Here is a 16,783-nt window from a genome sequence, read left to right on the forward strand (position 1 = left end):
TTTTAAAGAGCGACCTGTGTTGAAATGCCTCAGTTTATGTTTCTCGCTTCCACAATGGCGATAGCGGCGGAAACCTCGCGAGTGCCACGTCATACGCTCGAGCCTAATTCAGTTGCCTTGCAAAGAGAACGAGCTGGCTGCGCGGAGGGATATCACATTGGTCTTTTCGCCGCTTTTTTTTTTTTTTGTGGCAACGAAGCGACTTCCCGCCCCCAAAATGCAGGGAACAATTGGGGCTGAACTGTTTTCAGAACTCAATAAATGATTGCAAGTGAACACCAAGACTTTTTCCCCACTTCTCAACCAAGGTGTTCTTGAAACTTTTTTCTTCGTAGAAAAGACCAACTGGAAAAAAACAGGCAGCTATCAATGAGGTAAGTGGATTCCTGCATGCTTTATTTTGTCGCTGGGCGAATATTCGTATACTCTAAGCATAGTTCTACTTCAGGAAAGCAGCTATATCATCTCAACAGTAATGCATTGTGAGAGTAAAAGCATGTCAATATAAAAAGCAGTAGCAGTATGGCAATTATTTACAAGGATGTGCCTAAATTATCACGCAATATGTCAAAAATTAAAAACATTATAAAACTGACATAGGCAAATGTGTTGAACATAACTTCAAGTATTATTTCATGTATTTCAATTGCCGGTGATTGTCCCCTTAGAGCACTTGATTTAAAAACCTGAAGTTACGTAATTTGCGGACTATAAGCCGCTACTTTTTCCCGCTCATTTTGAATCCAGCTGCATATAGTAGAGTGCTGCTCATGTGTTGGGAATATTCAACATGTGTCCACGCTAGAGTTCTGGAACTTTTTTAAATAATATATATAATTTTTTGATCTATCACATGATGATTTTGGCACTTTCTTTTTTAATCACCCTGTATTATGGTTTTGTTGTTTTAGGCAACTCCGATTGGTGGCATATAGGGTTGTTCTTGAGTGGGCGTTAAAAGGCAAACATCTGGGAAGAGGCCAGCGACGTGTTCTTCCATCATGTGTCGTCTCCTGCATCCGTGACAAGTGCACTTCTGTCATTGGGAACTACAATGGTTTTAGGGAAACTGAAGATGCTTTGCAATTATTCTAAGTACAACTCCTACATACCCAGAAACTTTTGATCTTTTAAACCTTCAAATTTCAAAAATAAGACAATATGTGTGTGTGTTTTTTTATTATTATTATAGTTCATTCAAAAATATCTATTAAAAAGAAAAAAGGAAAATGTCAGCCTAATTATTTTTTAAATCTACTGACATGTAAAATGACTTTCTTTATCAGGCCTTTTGATGCCTGGGGAATTGTAGTTGGAGGCTTGAAATAAAAGTCTGGATCAGCAAACTTCACTGATGAACCCTGCAGTCTTTCCAGGACATGCGCCACCAAATTCTGTCAGAATGTCTGCGTTGTTGGCTCGTAACTCCTCCGGGCAACCCATCTTTTTGTTTGCGTTGGAAACTCCAAGCTGTATCTCGAAGTCCCTAATAGAGTAAATGTGATTGAGATATGTACACATAAGAAGGATAGACTGCAATTGTTAATGGGAAAAAAAGTTGATAGAGCCTACCATCAGCATTACTCGCTTGCTGGCACCCTTGCCTTCATGGAGTTGAAAACAAAGTGGAGCCTCTTCTGGGTGTAAAGCATCTCCAGGTCACCTAAAGATCACAGTAAAAAGTAGCTTGTTAGCTGTGTCATGATAATATGCCTGTGTTGTCGACACAACTGCACCACGGAATAAGGTAAACCCTAATATCTAAAAAAAATTTTTTGCGGAATGTCATGTTCAGCAAAAAAGTTTTAGAATTATTTTTTAAATCGTATTTAGGAGCGCTGTTCAACGCTTTCCCAAAGACCAAATCGGAGATTATTTCTTGGTTTATTCCTTTATTTATTACAAGCTAGGTAGGTGTCACTTATCTAAGGACATAGAAAACCAAGTTATCACTCTGTACGCTCAAAAGGTTTCTTCTCAATTTTTCATGAAAGTGATAAAGTATTCCAATATCCCCCAGTTCACTCACAATCTTTATTATAAATAACCCTTCAATAACTGACTGGCTGAGGTGTCTGGGGCGAATAGTAAAGGTAAAAAAAAAAATTGTATGATTGACATATTGATTACCGGTATTTACATACTACCGATTACTAGTCCCAATGAGGAAGAGTCAGAGTACGTGTCTGTGTGTGGGAGTGTGCAAAAAACGGCGGTTGCTCATGCACATAACCTACGAACGATTCGTAAACCAAATCCAAACCCGAAGTGGAAGGATTTACTGCATTCGGGATGGTGATCTGGAAATTGACTGCACTGTTCCCCTTGTGTGTGTGTGTGTGTGTGTGTGTGCGTGTGTGTGTGTGTGTGTGTGTGTGTGTGTGTGTGCGTGTGTGTGTGTGTGTGTGTGCGTGTGTGTGTGTGTGTGTGTGTGTGTGTGTGTGCGTGTGTGTGTGTGTGTGTGCTTATTGTGCTGCACTGTCGCATCCAAAAATGAATCGGAGTGAAAAGACGATCCCTTCGAAGGTACAAACAACACAACCATCTCTCACCAAACGACGGATTGACTAAAATACTACAAAAATGGCAGCCACAGTACTTCCTTCCTGTCAAACGGCTGTTAAAATAATAGCACGAAGGAAAAATGCACTTCGTGAGATATTGGACAGAACATTGACCATTGTTTCCAATTTAAAAACGCGAACCATAAATATGCATGGCGTTTGTTACAAGCCTCACTAACGCGAGCTGCGATATCGAGGTGTGCATGCACATATATGTGATATATTTTCATATATGATTTTTTTTTTTTACCTGTTTATCGGAAGCTCTTGAAGACGTTTGGACACTCGAAGGCACAGCAATTGGGTAACAGGAGAGGATACCGATGAAAATGGGCGCTGCAAATACTCCAAAGCAGTACTTTTCCACCGGTGTGTGTGTATGTCATATCCAGCAGAGTAACCACATTTTATATCGTTCCTCGTTCTTCATAGTCAGGCGGTGGAAACTTTCCTTTGTCCATTTCTTCTGTATGTTTCCACAACTTCTAAAAGCACATTTCACCATTTTGACGTCCTTCCGTGAACGCTCTGCATAGTAGACCAAGGTGAATACGAGTGGCCACAGCACTCCCCTCTATTGTGGTGCCATTACGCATAGAAAAAAATAGTCCCGCACAATTAAATGAATTACGGCAGTTTGGTGAGACATTGTTTTGGCTGCAGGGATTTCTTGAACATTGGGCTGTGTTTTGAATTTATTTGACTATGTTAGATCTGTGAATATCGGTTTTTATTAGCATGCTAACTGGCCATATTGACTTGCATTAGCATAATCACTTTGGAGCCCTGAAAATAATAAAAGACTAACAAACGATACGGAATTTTTCCTCAATCAACTCCACTGACTATTTAACCCCCCCCAACTCGAAGAATAAGCCTGATGTCAAAAATTCTGAACTTCCCCTTTGGTTGGATGACATTCTAAACTTTACAATAATAAATCCAGTTTAGTGAAATTAATGCCTTTCTGAAAGCATTTTCCATTTATAAAAGTAGGTTTTTTGTGTGTGTCCAAATGAAGTAATTTACTACATTTGACAGTTATGGACATGAAATCCATTTCATTTGAGATGGCTGGCATTGAGTGATCATGTTTTTCTACCACTGAAGACAATAGGCATCCAATCCAATACGACTGGGAGGGCAAGTGTTTTTTTTTTTTTTTTTTTTTAAATCAATGGGAGCCAATGAGGTAAATATAAATTGTATATTGCATGGTGGTGGAGTGACTAATATGTTTGCCTAACAGTTAACATGTCCTGGGTTGAATCACACCGCCTGTTCTCTCCATGCGTGGGATTTCTCCGGGTACTCGTGCTTCCTCCGACAGTAGTGAAATGCTGTTGGATTAAATCAGTGGCGTTTAAACTACGGCCCATGGGCCAACTGTGTAGAATTTCATATGATGATTGACACTAGTAATAGTGTAGTCATCATGAGTCTAATTTTCAAGTGATTTAAAGTGCCTGTGACACAAAAAAAGCATGTTTATTTCATATCACACGCAGTACTTTATTCTCCTGAATGAAATGGACCGCTTGGATGTGTGTGGAAGCGATCGATATATTTATTCAATTTTTTTAATCCAGTCCTACGAAAATGAGAGACTTCTGGCCGCGCTCTCGGATTGAGGAAGATGGCAAATGTGACGTCAGTGGACTAATCATCTTCACAATTCAGCCATTACTATCGTATGCAGAAAAGACTGTGAATTCAGCTGATTTTGCAGAGTAATTTGTTAATTTTTTTGGGTCACGCCAGCTCAATGTCCTGCAGGCTTTTGTTGCTACACCAGGAAGAGTGGTGTGAGGCTTTTTGGATTTCCAAAAGATCCTGTTCACCGCGAAAAATGGGCAAAACATGGATGATCATTGGACGGATGACTAATGGAATAAGCTACGTGTTTTATGTTATGTCAAATACTGGGATCATGGCAAATATTTTAAAAAGGAGGTGGCTTGCATTTTGTGGGTGACAATGTTCCCTGTCCACTGAGAAGGCCAATCAGCCGACACCATGGTCGCCGGCCGATAAAGGCGTGCCCAACTATAGAGGGCTATCCTCGGCTTGGACCCTGGGAACACCCTAACCCCTCCAGTTCTTGTGCCCGGTTATCGATTGTGTCAAGACTTCAAACCTCCTCTGCCCTCTTCACGTGCCTGCCTGGAGAGCGCAAACTCGTCTTGGGCTTGGGCAGCCACGCGTTCCGATGTCGGCGGTTTGTCCACCATTTTCCTCTGCGTCCCCGCCGACAAGCACTACCTGTCTTCCGTACCTGCAGCAGAACGACAAGCCGAAACTTGCTCGCCGAAGATTGTCACTGAAGACATTCAACCCTACCGCCGTGTGTGACATGAGTCGGGGTAGTTTTGTGTGATTTCTTGTTTTCGAAAGGTGAGGAAAAGACTTGGTTGAGTCGCTCGATTGGAGTTAACATGCCGCTTATCTCTCACCCCTCCTGTTTTGTTTACGCTCTTTCCTCCGTTTCCGAAGCCAGAGCAGGGAAATGACAAAAGGCGGACTAACTCCAATGGCATAAAATACCGTTGGAGAGGTTTAAGAAGTCAGCAGTTTTTACCATTATGCAGTCATTTAACCCTGTGGTACTGAATAAATGCATTTTTAATATTTCATATTCCACATAGGGCTGAATTATACATCAGCTGAAATCGTTACTCTGCCGACGTCATCACCCAGATGGAGGCGCTAGAGCGCTACAATGACAGATGGGTCTAAATGGCCGATTAAAAGACTAATTTCTCATCATCTGTGCTTTGCCAAATTGTTCTATATAGTCGAATCGTCTCACAATATGATATCAATTCACATAATAATGGTATTTAACCTTTTTTTTATTGTGTCACGGGCACTTTAAATATATATCAGGAAGGTTATTATCAATGTCGAACTGATATGCACCGGATATGTACGGCACTAAATTGATGTCATCGCTTTTGAGGAGTTCTAAGAAATAAGGTGGCGATGCTGCGCAATATGTACTCCTTGAGATTTTGTTTTCAACCGCTGGTTGACCTACCCAAGATGACTGCCAGCTATACACACCGCTGTGAAAAAAAGAGCGTTTGTTGCCCTTCCCGAGATGATTATGGTATCCATCCATTTATGTGCTGTCCAGTCATCCTTTGCTGTGTTTGAAATGAGTTTATCACTTGAAGTCCAATCCATTTGAAATGAGAGGGTAGCAACGAATGAGCGAATGAATGTTCACTCATTGCCTGGACATCTCGTGCTGTCAATCGTGGCTAATGAGTTAAGCAGTGTCTGACCAAGCCATGATGGCAATTACTTTACATTCAAGTATATAGTAGTATTAAAATGTATATCCTTATATTCTTCAAAAGATGTGGTTTCAGTACAATCCTGGCATCACCCGATAATACATAGCCATCCAATCGGTATCTGGAGCCAAAAAATGTTATCACTAATACAAACCCATTAGGGCTGTAAAACGATCTGTATCGTCATGTTTAACAAATGAAAAGTGACATACGTGGAGATTAAGGAGGGGGCATAGTCCCCCCTGGTGACTGAAAATGTCATTGCATGTAATTGACTTTCCAGTACAGTATATGAATTTGAAATTAAGACTTTGCTGGTAGAATACTGTCCATAAAAGTTGTAAAGCAGTGAAACACTCAACAAAAATGAAAAAATGAACATAAAATATATTTTTATTTTGGGCCAAAATTATTTTTCGAACAGATCATGAGGCTAGGCCCTTGGGGACGGTCTTTTGCTTTGCTTAGCCCCCCCACCACCCAAAAAAAAAAGAAAAAAAAACTGAAGAGGCAAGATGGAAATATGTAAGTTTTTTCACACCTAAGCTTTCAAAAGCGACAACAACTACTCCACTGAGCGATGAACTAGGATTGAAGATGTGGACCACGAAACGCCGGAGAGCACCGCTAAAATGTTGAGCGGAGTTTCAGTTTGCCCCACTAAAGATGTTAATTGTACAACAAAAAAACACTCATTTTCAACGTATTATGGCTGGAATATTCAGTCAAAAAAGGATGCGGCATCAACTTCACCACTAGGTACGACAGAAAATGTGCGCGCTCACACACACACACACACACACACACACACACACACGCACACACACACACACAGCTTGGATGCCTGTATGTACGAGTAGGGGTGTGACAAAATATCGAAATAGTGATATATCGTGATACTTTGTTTGAGTTACGAGTTTGAGTCAATGCCTATTCATTTGGGTGATTCCCAGGTCAAGTAACTGAAAATCAACAGGTAAATGACCTTAAATGGCCCAAAATTACCTCATTGCCTGGCATTGGCTGCCACTGACCGCCATAGACGTTCAATCCGTTTGAAGTGGGAGGGATGGCAGCGAATGTTCATTCGCCGCCACCCTCCCACTTCAAATGGATTGGACATCTACTAGTGATAAACTCATTCCAATTCACAGCAGAAGCTTCATTTTCTGTTTATTAGTTGTTTGTAGAATATCCTAGAATGATTTCATGACCAATGTATCGATAATCCTTGTATCGCCATATTGTCAGATGATCGTTATCGTGAGCTTTGTATCGCAAATCGTATCGTATCGTGAGGTACCAAGAGGTTCCCACTCCTATGTACGAGCATGGGCTAAGCTACTATCCGAACATATATCTTGGAAGTTAATTTGATTGCTGACACTGTGTTTGGGGTCATCAACATTTTGCAGGATTTCAAAGTTGCATGCTTCAACTTTTCTGAAAGTGGCCCTTGGAGAAAAAAATCTGGACACCCCTGGGTTAAATTGTATAATTTTAAATATGATAGATGTAAATATGAGGATGTATGGTTGTTTCTCTCAATATGCTAGGACTGTAAATGGGAGAAATGCCCTTTACCTGGATTTTGCATCCGTTTACCTGGCCGTAACGCTATTGAGGAAAACATTTTACACGGAAATTTGATGGATGGATGTACAGTGTTCCTCCATTATATTATTACAGTTCATAGCGCCCCCACTATCATGCAATAGTGCAGGTGCAACACAGTAACCGGAGCAGCACGTTGTACCTGTTGTTTACACCCTCCCCGGGCCAATAGTGGGAGGTAGAAGCAATGAGTACCGCAGTGTGAGAGGGGAATTGACTGGTCCAGTGTGGGAGCACAAAAATGGAAAATATGCTTTCAAAATACAGTAATAAAGTCTTCCAGCAAAACACAACTTTTAGCCTCGCTTGACGTGCCAACTTTCGTGTGCGCACACACTTACAAACATTATACTTTGAATATATTGAAATGAGGACAGATGAGTTGCAGTGCAATGTTAATTCTTGCATGCAGTGGTATTATATAAATTGATGGTGCACCAGATAAATTACATACTAAAACCTATGAATGTACCGAAAGCAAATTCTTGGCCGAAACCGAATATTGAAAACACTTGGCTTAAAAACCAAAAGACCAAATAATATACATGTATACATTCATTTCATTTTTATTTAAAAATTTGTTAATTTCCTTATTTTCTGATTCATGCATTGTCTATATATATGGCCCCTTCTCCCACGTACGCAAAACTCTTCCAAAATGTTCTACAACCCCCGAGGCTTGAGAAATTTTATTTGAAATGTGCAGATTCTGAAACGCCTTGGGAGAGTGCGTTTCCGGTGGTAGTGAGCATTTTGTGGCAAACCCTGAACGCGTCCTATTGCAGAGGTGCCGGCGTTGTCGTAGCATTGTGTTCAGTGGATGTCACGGCTGATGAAACTCTGATAAATGTGCTTTCTTGGAAGTTTGGGACACTTGAAAAATGGGTCTCACGCCTCCAGTTGCTAGGCTAAATGAGATCTCGATGTACGTTTGAGTGGAACTGTAGTTCACATCTAGGGTGTAGGTTTGGTCTCAACATTGGTAGGGACAATATTGCCGTAATGCACATAATGTAAACAATGATCCAAATAAGGGACGGCTAGCTTGACTTTGTTGTTCCTAGTAGAGGCTGGCCTGACCGCAGTAGTTTTGCAGGTTAGCAAGTTTAATGTTATGCTAACTCTGATACAATATATAATATATAATATAATAGCAAAATTAGTGGTGTTTTCCCCACTGCCACAACATTGACGTCTTTCTACATGACTTACAGTGGCTGTTGCTGGCAAAAAAAAACTTCTAATATCCCTTCTCTCCGAAGGGGGTGGAGGAGGCGGCATGTTGTCGACATGAATTTGTCGGGATGTGTGAGTATGTGTTCATGTCTTTGTGGTGGGACGAAGGGCTTCAAGTCATCAGCCAACCAAACGTGCGTTTGAGAGGGGGGGAAATGGACCAGCTCATTCACCAAGTGAAATGTGATAAATGTTAGTCTGAACATAATGAAAATAATTGACCTAATAATGTAGGGTCTATTCTATCATTTCAGCATATGGTTAGACAATCTAAATTACCTATATAAATGAATTATCAATATAATGCAAATAAGTTTGCTTAAAAGTTGGTGGGGACAATTTGAGCACCCTGAAAAGTTGGTAGTACTATGTCCCTACAGTGGTGTTACCGGGATGCCAGGTGTGGGTGGGCATTAGTCTTACCTGGGGGGACAAAAAAAAAAAAAAAAAAAGGGTACAATGCTCAAGTAGGTCGAAATCCAGTGTAGGGCTACTGCATCTTAAATCATGATTTGTTTTCTCCTTGAGATAACTGTTGTTGTGATTTGGTCTAAACAAATAAAAGTTGATTTGATTTTTTTTTTTTTTAGGTAACCTATTGTTGTTCCTCGGTTTTATTATTATTATTATTATTACTGTATTATTATTATTATTATTATTATTATTATGGTTATTCTTTGTTCCGCAGCCCCTTAGAGCGCAAATTGGCCCCCCTTAGAATGCTTCAAAATGCATCAAAATCGGTAGGCAGGTCAAGACAGGTGCAATCTTTGATACCGTGTAAAGACAAATTTCAAATACACCATGTAGCGCCCCCTAGCAGTCATTCTTTGTCCCGCCGACACTTTGAGCCCTACTTTGACCCCCTCAGAATGCTTCAAAACTCATCAAACTCAACAGCCAGGTGAACACTAGTGAAAACTTTGATAAAATGTAAAAAAAAAAAAAAAAAAAAAAAAAAAAGTGTGTATATATATATATATATATATATATATATATATATATATATATATATATATATATATATATATATATTAGGGCTGTCAAACGATTACAATTTTTAATCGAGTTAATTACAGCTTAACAATTAATTAATCGTAATTAATCGCAATTAATCGCAATTCAAACCATCTATAAAATATGCCATATTATTCTGTAAATTATAGATATATTCTGTAAAATAAATTGTTGGAATGGAAAGATAAGACACAAGATGGATATATACATTCAACACCGGTACATAAGGACTGTAGTGGGCATTTCACTCTACTGTCATTTAAATCTGTCTATGCTGTCCTCACTCCGAAGCGTCTACTTTTTCCAAAGCTAGACAGCTAGTGAACGACGCCTTAATAATCAGACTTCTTCCTTTCTCATTTGATTTATTAATAAAATGGCCTCAAACCATTGTCCTCTTTAGACCGTCGTAAAACTACAAAAAAAGTACACAAGCATTGCATTAGCAACAATATTAGCTTAGCACGCTATACAGGTTCACTAAACATAAACAAAAGCGTCTCATACAAAAAATATAACATTTCGCTTACTAACATAATATGTACATTCTTTACATCAACCATACTTACGGACAAATCTTGTCCAAGGATCATATAAGCACAACATTACAACGTAGGCGTCAGCCCGAGACGTCATGCAGCCATATTGAACTGGCAAGAAAACAATAAACCATGTCGCAAAGCGACCACAAGAGTTCGCCATTAGAAAGCACAAAAAGCCTTGCTGTAAAACTTACCAAAAGGCAGAATACTGTCTGAGCAGGACATGTGTGTTAATTGCGTCAAATACTTTAACGTGATTAATTTAAAAAATTAATTACCGCCCGTTAACGCGATAATTTTGACAGCCCTAATATATATACATATATATATATGTATACATATATATATATATATATATATATATATATATATATATATATGTATACATATATATGTATACATACATTTCTCATGTCCGCCGCAAATACAGTGGTCAGCCATCGGTACGCAAAAGCGTATGGAAGCCGTTGAGGGCCAGCGCGTTTGTCTATGTCCAGTACGCATGCGCGCAAGCAGACCACTTATGTGCACCCCTGCATATATATATATATATATATATATATATATATATATATATATATATATATATATTTATATATATATGCGTAAATGTGTGTAGCGCCCCCTAGGAACAAAACATTTCATTTCATTTTTTTTTTTTTTTAAGTTGAAAAAGGAGGTAACAATGCAAAGGTTAAAACTTAGAACACATCAGCACTATGAATGGGATACCATACGCGGTGCCCAGACTGCCGTTAGTACTACATCCAGTTTTCTTTGGGTGGGCAGAGCGTGTCCGTGGGTGGGCACTGTCCACAACCTGCCCCCCCCCCCTCCCCGGTAATGCCCCTGGTCCCTACTGTCTCTATGCCATCCTACGCCCTTTTTTCACAACAACAACAAAAAAGTATTCAGTTCTCGCCAAAACTAGTAACGCGCTTTACAAATCTTTGAAAATCTCTCGTACTTCTTAGAATAAGATTCAGTGGTAAACATTTGGTCTTTTAACCGAAAATGCAACTTTAGCAATTTTCGGCCGAAAGTTTTCAGCGCCAAAATTTCGGTCACATCTCTACTACAAACTACAGTACAATCCTTTAAACTGTTCTAACAAATGTTGCACTGATACCATTTTGACTCCCGACACCAATATGAAAAAAATACTATGTGGTTTAGGCCGATACTGTAGCGACACCATGGTTTTTGAAAAAAATATACAAAATATATTTCGGATTTATTTTCATTTTAATCCTTAATTTCTGCATAACCATTCTTTTGTTACTATTGACAATGCAAGACATCCAACATTAACTCACTGCCCCTCTCCCACTATAAATAGATTGGACGCCACACGATTAGACATCTATCATCATCTTGGAAAGTGTGACAAGCGCTCCTTTTTAACAACAGTTTGTGTAGCTGGTGACAATTTTGGGTAGGGTGACCTGCGTTTGGGAAAACTAGATCTCTAAGACTACAGTGCCTTGCAAAAGTATTCGGCCCCCTTGAACCTTGCAACCTTTCGCCACATTTCAGGCTTCAAACATAAAGATATGAAATTTAATTTTTTTGTCAAGAATCAACAATAAGTGGGACACAATCGTGAAGTGGAACAACATTTATTGGATAATTTAAACTTTTTTAACAAATAAAAAACTGAAAAGTGGGGCGTGCAATATTATTCGGCCCCTTTACTTTCAGTGCAGCAAACTCACTCCAGAAGTTCAGTGAGGATCTCTGAATGATCCAGTGTTGTCCTAAAAGACCGATGATGATAAATAGAATCCAAATGTGTGTAATCAAGTCTCCGTATAAATGCACCTGCTCTGTGATAGTCTCAGGGTTCTGTTTAAAGTGCAGAGAGCATTATGAAAACCAAGGAACACACCAGGCAGGTCCGAGATACTGTTGTGGAGAAGCTTAAAGCCGGATTTGGATACAAAAAGATTTCCCAAGCTTTAAACATCTCAAGGAGCACTGTGCAAGCCATCATATTGAAATGGAAGGAGCATCAGACCACTGCAAATCTACAAAGACCCGGCCGTCCTTCCAAACTTTCTTCTCAAACAAGGAGAAAACTGACCAGAGATGCAGCCAAGAGGCCCATGATCACTCTGGATGAACTGCAGAGATCTACAGCTGAGGTGGGAGAGTCTGTCCATAGGACAACAATCAGTCGTGCACTGCACAAATCTGGCCTTTATGGAAGAGTGGCAAGAAGAAAGCCATTTCTCAAAGGTATCCATAAAAAGTCTCAATTAAAGGTTGCCACAAGCCACCTGGGAGACACACCAAACATGTGGAAGAAGGTGCTCTGGTCAGATGAAACCAAAATTGAACTTTTTGGCCACAATGCAAAACGATATGTTTGGCGTAAAAGCAACACAGCTCATCACCCTTGAACACACCATCCCCACTCTCAAAAATGGTGGTGGCAGCATCATGGTTTGGGCCTGCTTTTCTTCAGCAGGGACAGGTAAGATGGTTAAAATTGACGGGAAGATGGATGCAGCCAAATACAGGAACATTCTGGAAGAAAACCTGTTGGTATCTGCACAAGACCTGAGACTGGGACGGAGATTTATCTTCCAACAGGACAATGATCCAAAACATAAAGTCAAATCTACAATGGAATGGTTCAAAAATAAACGTATCCAGGTGTTAGAATGGCCAAGTCAAAGTCCAGACCTGAATCCAATCGAGAATCTGTGGAAAGAGCTGAAGACTGCTGTTAACAAACACTCTCCATCCAACCTCACCGAGCTCGAGCTGTTTTGCAAGGAAGAATGGGCAAGAATGTCAGTCTTTCGATGTGCAAAACTGATAGAAACATACCCCAAGCGACTTGCAGCTGTAATTGGAACAAAAGGTGGCGCTACAAAGTATTAACGCAAGGGGGCCGAATAATATTGCACGCCCCACTTTTCAGTTTTTTATTTGTTAAAAAAGTTTAAATTATCCAATAAATTTTGTTCCACTTCACGATTGTGTCCCACTTGTTGTTGATTCTTGACAAAAAATTAAAATTTTATATCTTTATGTTTGAAGCCTGAAATGTGGCGAAAGGTTGCAAGGTTCAAGGGGGCCGAATACTTTTGCAAGGCACTGTACATATTGCACAGTATCGGTATGTTATTTCATTAGTACTCCCTGATTCTGATTACGTCGCTTTAGTGCCGTATCAGTACTAGTACTCCTAGTACTAAGACCAGGGGTGAAAGTGGCGAGAATTTCATGCAGGAACTCCCCGACGTGAAGGTCGCCACGGAGCCAGAAATTTTGTTTATTTATTTATTTTCATTTTTGGGGGGCGGTGGGGGGCAAACCTCCTAAAACTACTGAAATGCAAAGAAAACTGTTTTGGCACAGTTATTTCTAGAACACATACAAAAACTGATTTTCATTCAAAATTGTATTTTTTCAATGATTTGCAAAATAAAAGTAAACAAAAACAGCTGAAACCCCAACCTCCATCTCCCAATTTTTATTTTCCCTCATTTCTTCACATACTAAAAGCCAAATCTCAATTTTAACTAATTAAGAACATATGACGTATATTAAAATTGAAGTTAATGTAAACATTTACTTTTGCTTTCTTTTTTAAAGATATAGGTAACATACATTCAGAAAAATACAAATGACTTATATTATGCGGAGTGAAATGGAATATATTTTGAAGATCGCGCAAACTTTTTTAAATCATAAGGGAAATGAATAAGTAGCCTAACATAAATGAACAAGTAAATGTCCAAAGTGCACATTGACAGCTAAGATGTTCTGAACCTGCCCATCAGAGCAAATAAAACTAAATATGATAAATAAGCCTCCTCAACTCTTTCCTTGCTCTTAAAGATTTGATCCATTTTCTGTTGCATTGCCCTTTTTTGTCGCATCTATTCAAAAAACGTTTTTTTGTTTTTTTGTTGCTGTTCCAGAAACCATGCACATTTGAACCAATCAGAGCTAACTATCTCTGCTGATCACATGTCAGTATGTCAGCCAATTGAATAGATAAATGAGTCCAGGCGTTTTGCTTTGCTGCATGCATTCGGACATTGACGTGACTCATCATCGTCAGACTCAGATAACTGCAGCAGCTAGGGAAACCTCCATGCCGTCCGTGGAATAAAATAAATAATAAATATCAGTGGAAACGGATTACGCTACACAAGCACTCTAATATGCTTGCTGTTAACACTTGTGTATGTAAATCCGATGTAGGTAGATTGTTTTCTTCTTGGAGATGAAATGCATGAGTGGCATCTTAGCATTTTTTTTGTTTTTGTTTTTAAATAACGTTTTGACAGTTACAGTCATATTTTTTTAATCAAAGCACAGTGTACCGGAACAGCATTCCGGCCCTGAATCTTATACCGGAACTGCATTCCTGCCCTGAATCTCATACCGGAACTGCGTTCCTGACCGTTCTGGCCCACTTTCACCCCTAAAACTGAGTTAGACAATGTGACAATAATGACTGCAAATAGAGTTGCGTGTCTTTTCGCTTGATGCTTGACAGAATACACAACTACTTTTTCCTTGACAATTTGTGTTGAGGTGTCCGCTGCATCGCAAATCACATAAAGGACACGGAACAAATGCAGATAACATTGATTAAATCCTCTGGATTGAATATTTTTTTGAAAAAATGAAATTGGTACTTGCTGCTGTTTATATTAGAGAGCATCATTGCAGGCTTATCAAACACGCAATCTCTGCATCATATTAGATCTTCAAGAAAAAAAGAAGAGTGGCTTATGTGTGAAATGAGTCACCGTGTGATATTCTATCTATAAACTGTATGTATACCAGTCCAGGTACTCACAGGGAACACTTACGTCACCAGCAGAGGCTCTTGATGCCGAAAACCGCCGCAAACGACAACATTCTCATCATTTTACAGTTTACAGGGTCTCCGGTGATTATGTAACACTGCAGATATCTGGGACTCCGATCTAAGATGTTTCATAACAAGAACAAATGTGAGATCTTAACTCCTTGATTAATCCATATCAATATCTTGCAATGATGCATGGAGAGTGAATACCTTTCAGGCATTCTTTCTTTCTTTCTCTTTGTGTGTGGAGGTAGCTTGTTTTCCTCCAACCTCACATGTTTTTCCCCAAGGAACTCCAGGTGTACTTCATGAAGTTTTGAGTGATTTTGTGCTCTTGAGTAAACTTGGTGAACTTTGAAATGCAAGCCATACAACAAAGGCAGGCAATCCTCACAAATCCTTTTGAGAACTGAAGAAAGCTACTGAGCAGCTGTGCTTTTTTCCTTTTCAATAAGAGAAGGATATCTGCATGTTGTTTTCCCTCGTCAAGTGCTTGCTTTTAATTTTAGGAAGCCGCTTTTATGGGTAGCAGAGTTTAATTGAGTGGCTCATTTGGAAGAAGCATTTTACAGCATAATGCTCTGACCCGATGTGTGGACGTCAATCAGCTGTGTTACTTGTAAAATCAGGATTGAATTTGAAAAACAATTGCTAATGACTGCATGCTGCCTGAGTATTGATTATGTATTTACCAGCGTGTCAGCTCTAATACATATAATCTCATAGGGCACATTTAATCAAAGGTCCTAATAAATGGTGATATGTCAAAAATGAATATGACTGTGCTAATGTAATTTCACATGTAAGAAAACGAATTTGGCACTCAAACGTCACTGTCTTTCACCATTACATAGTCGGTGTTGTACATGAACGCATTCAATGAGCAATCGTTCATGCACACATTCATATTTTACGTGAGCATACGTGAATTGAATGCATCATATTTCTGTTTCATGAACGTCACTGTGAACGCGCTCATTCTAGCGGTCCATGCATCCATGACCAGGGCTGGAGTGGGACTCATTTTCAGCCCGGGAGTTTCATGCCATAGACCGGCCCACTGTATATCATGACCATAATTGAAATATTGTGATAATAATTGTACTGTCCAGTGATAATTTTTTAAATCGCAATTAATCGCATGCTGTCAGCAGTAAACTTGCGATGAGTAGGAATTTTTTTTTTAATTATATATTTTAATTTTTAAATACACCTACAGTGGGGCAAATAAGTATTTAGTCAACCACCAATTGTGCAAGTTCTCCTACTTGAAAAGATTAGAGAGTGTAATTGTCAACATGGGTAAACCTCAACCGTGCGAGACAGAATGTGGAAAAAAACCCAGAAAATCACATTGATTGATTTTTAAAGAATATCTTTCCAAATTAGAGTGGAAAATAAGTATTTGGTCACCTACAAACAAGCAAGATTTTCGGCTGTCAAAGAGGTCTAACTTCTTCTAACGAGGTCTAGCGAGGCTCCACTCGTTACCTGTATTAATGGCACCTGTTTTAACTCATTATCGGTATAAAAGACACCTGTCCACAACCTCAGACAGTCACTCTCCAAACTCCACTATGGCCAAGACCAAAGAACTGTCGAAGGACACCAGAGACAAAATTGTAGACCTGCACCAAGCTGGGAAGACTGAATCTGCAATAGGTAAAACGCTTG

General features: G+C 39.4%; 1 long non-coding RNA gene across 1 annotated transcript; it reads right to left on the reverse strand.

Moving 5' to 3' along the window:
• Nucleotides 1–377: 377 nt before the first annotated feature.
• LOC130904733 (uncharacterized) lies at nucleotides 378–3,099 on the reverse strand. Its single transcript, XR_009060896.1, has 3 exons — nucleotides 2,815–3,099; nucleotides 1,573–1,663; nucleotides 378–1,486 (listed from the first exon to the last, which is right to left on the reverse strand). It is a non-coding gene; the product is annotated as an uncharacterized LOC130904733 (long non-coding RNA).
• Nucleotides 3,100–16,783: the final 13,684 nt, after the last annotated feature.

Source organism: Corythoichthys intestinalis, chromosome 16, assembly GCF_030265065.1.
Source record: "Corythoichthys intestinalis isolate RoL2023-P3 chromosome 16, ASM3026506v1, whole genome shotgun sequence".
NCBI classification, from domain to species: Eukaryota; Metazoa; Chordata; class Actinopteri; order Syngnathiformes; family Syngnathidae; genus Corythoichthys; species Corythoichthys intestinalis.